Source organism: Nipponia nippon, unplaced genomic scaffold, assembly GCF_047370975.1.
Source record: "Nipponia nippon isolate SJK-2023a ecotype South Korea unplaced genomic scaffold, ASM4737097v1 scaffold_25, whole genome shotgun sequence".
Classification (NCBI taxonomy): domain Eukaryota; kingdom Metazoa; phylum Chordata; class Aves; order Pelecaniformes; family Threskiornithidae; genus Nipponia; species Nipponia nippon.
In genome coordinates, this window is record NW_028262342.1 from 3,567,859 (window position 1) to 3,573,844 (window position 5,986).

A 5,986-nucleotide genomic window follows, 5' to 3' on the forward strand; every position below is an offset into this window, starting at 1 on the left:
TCCTGCTCATCGTTCTCCCTGGCATAGCTGCGTTCTGACCAGCAAGTCAGGGTACAGTAGCCAAAACCCTTTCAACTTCTGCGGTTTTGCAAGGGGGCACTGCCCAGTGCACAGCAGCGGAGGAGCCCCCGCGCTTGCGCCAGCGCAGCTGAGGTCGGACGCTGCCCTAAGGAACACGGCTCCTGTCGGGGCTGGCACGTTAGTGAGCCACAGGCACCAGCCTCGGCCCTGGCACGCTCCCCAGAGCTCTGAGGGCTGCAGGAAAGCTTGAACCCTGCGGCCATGTCTCCTGAGGCAGGCCCACGGGGAGGCAAAGTACAAACTGTGGCTCTGCACCAGCCCCACGCGTGGCAGAGCACAGCCCCTGCTCGCAGCACGCGCGGCGGGAAGGGCAGCGAGCACCATCCTGGCCCCTGTTCAGGCTGCAGAGCCTTTTGAACTGGCTGCATCTGCACGATGTTTAGCACTGCAGAGCTCTCATTTATTTCAAAGCCTCAGGTGCTGCTGTAATGCAATTGCTAACAATAAACTCTTCAAGAATACAGATACATCCAAAACAGAAAGCAGCGTTTAACCCCGACACGCTTTCCTGATTACACACAGCTCCCTTCCCTCCTGCCCTGTCAGCTTTCCTCCTCTTGCTGCATAACTGCTTGCGCTAATCACAGCCCCTTGGTGCGTGGAGCAAAGTCTTCTCTTCCTTCCTCCCAGGCCGTTCGGAAGCCCTCAGGGCAATATTTTAACATTTCCTTTATCATTCTCACTCGATTTCTGGAGAATGTGTATTTCTGCAGGTTTTCTCTGGAAGACCATTCTAAGCAGCAATGCTATATATTTATACTTAACATGCTCTTTAAGGAACTTGCTATACTTGCAATGTGCCCGTGCATGCCCAGAGATGCTCCTGGAGGAGCAGAGCTGCCACAAGGTATTTTCCATTAAACTGCTCAGAATAAGCACAATCCAAAAGGGTCCAAATCCAAAAGGGTCAGAGTCTGCGGGGGGCAAGAGGGAAAATAGCTCTGGTCCCATCAGCCTGCACCTAGCCTGCCTCGGCAAGGTCACGGCCAGGGACAGCCTTTCACGGGGCAGAAGGGAAAGCATCACGGTGGCACAGCCAAGCGCATGAGCAGATCTTCACAAGCGCTCAACGATTTGCCCCGCCGCGGGAGTCTAGTCCCAGCTGTGACGGCGGGCAGATCGCTCGGGGTGGCACGCTGGGGGGCATCGCAGCATCCCACCGTCATGTCTGAAGGGAGGCCTGGATGCTCTGCGGGCTCAGGGCACAGGAGCAGATGTCTTCTGTCTAAATAGATCTGGAAAGTGAGGCAGCATCTATCTGCCAGCTAGCTGCAAGTCAGGTCAAAATCTAAAAGTAAGAAGCAGATATAATAAACTCTTAAGGAACTTTCATTCCCAATAAACTTGGAACACTGTTTTCTCCACTAGTTGTATTAGTACACACTAATAGCACGATCCTTCCCAGGAAAAGCAGGGAAGTCATGCTGCTGCCTCATATCTCCCTGCCATGAAATTAGCTTTTACACTCAGGCAAGTCATCAGGAATGACACCCACCTTATACTGAAGGACGCCCTTTGAGAGAGCTTTGGGCTACACTGGGAACGGTTGCACTGGTGGAAACGGCTGCCAGACTGATGCAGCCTCCGCTGACACAGCGCAGGGTCAGCGATGCCCTGGCCCACGGGCAGCCCGAGGGTGGGATCTTCCTTCCAGCCCCATCTCATTTCAAGCTACAGGCCAGCAGCTGTCACGGCACAAAATTGTTAAAAGATCACTCAGGGTCTGAGCCGTCTCTTTTGGTATCTGTGCTGATGTACACTGAACGAAAATTAAATTAGCATGAAGCTGGACTGTCTGCTCTCTTTTCTCTACCCCTCCACGATACTCTTCACAAGACTGTATGGCTATGGTGTGCAGAAAACTTGTAGTTGATGACCTGGCCACGAGGCTCGAGGGAAGGTTCCTGCAGCTGATGTTTCAGCAAAACCCTGATAAAAAGCCACGTGTGCCACGTGCTGTCCTGCCCGCCACTCCCTGCGTCGCTCTCCGGGCACAGCCCGCTCCCCATCAGCATTTTCTACTCCCAACTTCAAAGATTTTCTCTTGTTACCATAAAGTGCTGGGAGTTTTTGTTCCTGTTCCTCATTTAGGCCCTACGTGGCTGGTGGAAGAAATTTTAATTAAAAGCTGTTCTGCTTTTATGTCCAACATGTTTCAATGGGAAATACATCTTTCTGATGCTGGAATTGCCTACTTAGTATTTCTTACACCCTCTAAGCAGCTGGTGCAAGGCAGCACTCGAATTAGGATAGGGAGCTGGATGGAAACCACATGGTGTGGCTACAAAATCCTCTGCATCTCCATAAATGCTACTAATTATAGCAGTGGCTGGATTCCAGCTGATGCCCAGGGAAAACAAGACTGTAGGCCTGGAGATGAGGGAAAACATGCTAAAACCTACCCAGACATCTCCTCGCGAGTGGCTCGCTGTCTTCTGCGCCAGCATTTCATTTAGTGACACTGGAAAATGTCTCAAATAATGGATTGTTCCTCTACAGAGCTAGGAGGAGAGAGTTCATAAGTGAGGAGGAAACATCCCCCCAAATTTCCATCCCGCTCGGCCACCGCCGTGAGATGTGCAGAAACCGGCCCAGCCGCGACACCCGCTGGGTCAGCATGGGTGCAACCCCGCCGAGCCGAGCAGAGCTGCTCTCGACTCACGAGCGACATGCAAGAGCATGGTCTGGATCACACCTTTTCCTTCTGGGTAAAAAAAAAAAAAAGGCTTGTCACTTCTGAATAACATGGTTTATCATCCTGCCTGCTTTGCAGTCTGTGGGGGGAATACGATTGCCCATAGCACTGAGAAGGGCATACAATTTGGCAGAAAACAAAATGCTGGGGAATGAAAGAGAATGAGAAAGAAGAGGCAGAAGCAGCTGCCTGAACTTCTGGGCTGCTGAACTGCCTGCGGGTCAGTTTGCCAGCTGCAAAACCTGGGCACCAACTCCCCTTCTGCAAGGGAAGGCAGCTCTTTCCCCCGTGCCCTTGCAGAGAGCTGGGAACGGCTTTGGGCTTTACTTGCAGCTGCTTTAACTGCTGGCGTCTTTGCAGAGTCAGGGCTATCCCTTGAGCAGGCAAGACCCAGCAAATCCTGGCCAAGGCCAAAGAAATTGCATTTTTTCCTCTCTTTTATCAAGTGAAATGTTAATAGTAAGCTGAAAAAACGGATTCTTTGCCCCTTTACAAAATCAGCCTGCACAGCTCCTTCCCTGTTATCGACCTGCAGGTCTCTGCGTGAGCTTTCAGAGCCCCCGCGCTGGACCCGGGGTCGCCCAGTGCCCAACTGCCCATCAAATGCCATTAGGCAGAAGTGTTGTCAGGCTGTGTATAGGAACATATACATTTAAGCTAAGAAACTACTTAATAAATTCAGACCAACACTTTGTGACATTTCCCACAAGACTTTAGTGCTGTTTACAAATTCTGAAGAACACCTCGAGTCATTGCTGGCATGGACTTATGATTTATTTCAAAGAAAAATGGGTCAGAGTGTGTGGGTCTGTGTTTAATGTGAAAAGGGATTTGGAAATGAAAAGTCAGCTGGCATGAAAGATTGCAGGGCAAATGCAAAAGCAGTAAAGCGTGTGGGTGGTCTCTGAGCATGTAATAGGATATTTGTAAGGAAAAGAAACATGCAGGATTGTAAGCTTTAATAAAACAGTTCCTTTTTACACAATCAATAACATAATTGTAATTTTCCAAAGCAAATTGCCTCTTAACTCCCTTTTTTCAAAGAAAGAGTGGCACAAATGGGACAAGGACTGAGAAATTACTGAAGCGGCAAGCGTGCACGTGTGCGTGCGTGCACGAACCCCCCCTGCCTCCGAGGCAGAGGTCCTGCTCGCAGCGGGAGCTCCCAGACCAGGCAGAGCAGGGCTTGGCTGGCACCAGGGATGAGCAACCCCCAGACAGAGGAGGGTTTTCTGCTCCATCACAGCTCTCTAACCTCCCGCACGCCGCTTTTGTGCATTTGCCAAAGGAGGTTCTTGAGCAGCCAGGCTGCTCCGAGATGCAGTCGCGCTGGGAGAGGTGAGGGCTCGGCACGTCGGAGAAAGGCTTCGCAGGAGATCGAACGGGGAATGCAACAGCTTATTGGAAATGCAGCAGGGTGGCGGAGGCGGGGGGGGGAGCGGCACCGAGGTGGAGCTGGCGCATGGTGCCAGAGCCCAGCGAGGGGGGAGAAGGGCCCGTGGGGACGGAGCAGGCGGCGGCAGGACAGGGAAACCATTGAATCAAAATGCAGATAACGGCAGGGTGTTATTTCTATCCAAAAAGACTAACCACTAACTGGGCTTCCCAAATCTGCCCAGTGGCATCAAAGCCCAAATGAAATTCCCAGCTGCCTCGCCCAAAGTTCCAGTGTATTATATTGAAAACTAATTAATCATTATACAACTCCCTTATATGAAACTAAACCCCACCTTTTGTTTCAACACTTAGAGAGTATAAGTGCAATTTATTTTTCAAAATTCAGAAGAAACACTTAAAGATGGAAGGCTCACAGGAGTATCTCTGACTGCATTGCCATTCTTTAGCAGCTCTCATTGTTCAACATAAAATAGAAGATAACATATTTTAATTGCTATAGATTAGCATAAGGAGTGCCAGGCAGTGGGCACATCTTTGGCTCAGACTCCTTACTGGGCTCCATCTCTCCTTTGTCTCACAAGGGTGATTTCCTTCACGCCTTTATTAGCATGCAGGTCAGCTCCAAATGGAGAAGATTAGACAGGCATGGGGTGGTCTGTTCATTTTTTTTTTTTAGGTTTTAGGAAATAAACTATTTGCGATAAGCAGAAAATGTAATAGCCGTCAGATGTTTTGGGCTTGAATCAAGCTATAAATACCAACACAAAGATGAATGCTCAAGTTGGGATGGAAGTAGCTTCGAATCAAAAAGACTGAAGGAAAGGTAACCCCAGCAGACCATGACTCTGCTCAGATCGTCAGAGGCATTAACATGCAACAAAATGCAGTCATAAAAGCGAGAAGCCCTGTCACCAGCACAGGGACACTCTGCCTCGCGTGAGAGGACAGCAGACTCCCCGGGCCAGCCTGCGCTACTGCCCAGTAGCCTGGGCTACTGCGGGCCAGATGCTGGAGGGGATGGGGGACCACCACGGGGGCTGGCAGCAGCAGGCAGAGCAGCACACAGCTGAGGATCCTTCTCCTCTCTCCTCCACTGGGATAGCACAAGCTAATTAGCGACAACAGCCTTCCTCAGCACCACGCACACGTGGGCTGTAACCGCAGGAGGAGCTTCCCTCTCTCCTTTTCACAACAGAGATATTCCAGGGCTAACTAATCACTGAATGCTTAGATGGCCCTGTGCTAATGAAGATTCCCCTCCTCTCCCCAGACACAGCAAAGTAAACCATGATGCAAGTACCCTGTTCAGCACGTGCACTGACGGGCACCAAACCTGAGACCGACCAACAAAGCCACCCAAGCTAAGGGAAGCATCACACACCCACAGCACTGCTCACACACACCAGCTCCCAAACACAGTCCCTGCCACACTGAAAAAGGAAAAAAAAACATGAGGAAACCCTCAGGAAATTGCACAAAAAAAAAAAAAAAAAGACAGAAACATAGGGAAAAACAACTACTCACAGGCTAAGCAGGCAGCAAGTCCTCCTTCCACCACCCTTCTCCCTCCAAAGCCTACCCCAGGGCTGCCTGTGCTGCCATCTTTATTTCCTCTGGAGAAGCAGGTGACCTCAACGAGTCTTCTCCTCCTCCTCCTCACCCAGGCCTCCTCCTGCCTCGTTAAAGCCTAATTGGAGGATCACTGCTAGTAGCTGTGAATCTTCTGGCAACTGGGGAAGGCAGTCATCCTTTTAACCTGCTCTTGCTATGTGTTTTGCAGGTTTCACCCTTGCTTGCCAAAACTTTGCCCTT

At 50.6% G+C, this 5,986-nt stretch overlaps 1 long non-coding RNA gene across 1 annotated transcript; it reads right to left on the reverse strand.

Moving 5' to 3' along the window:
* Nucleotides 1-1,233: 1,233 nt before the first annotated feature.
* Nucleotides 1,234-5,740, reverse strand: LOC148055255 (uncharacterized). Its single transcript, XR_015705747.1, has 4 exons — nucleotides 5,699-5,740; nucleotides 2,484-2,582; nucleotides 1,577-1,766; nucleotides 1,234-1,369 (listed from the first exon to the last, which is right to left on the reverse strand). It is a non-coding gene; the product is annotated as an uncharacterized LOC148055255 (long non-coding RNA).
* Nucleotides 5,741-5,986: the final 246 nt, after the last annotated feature.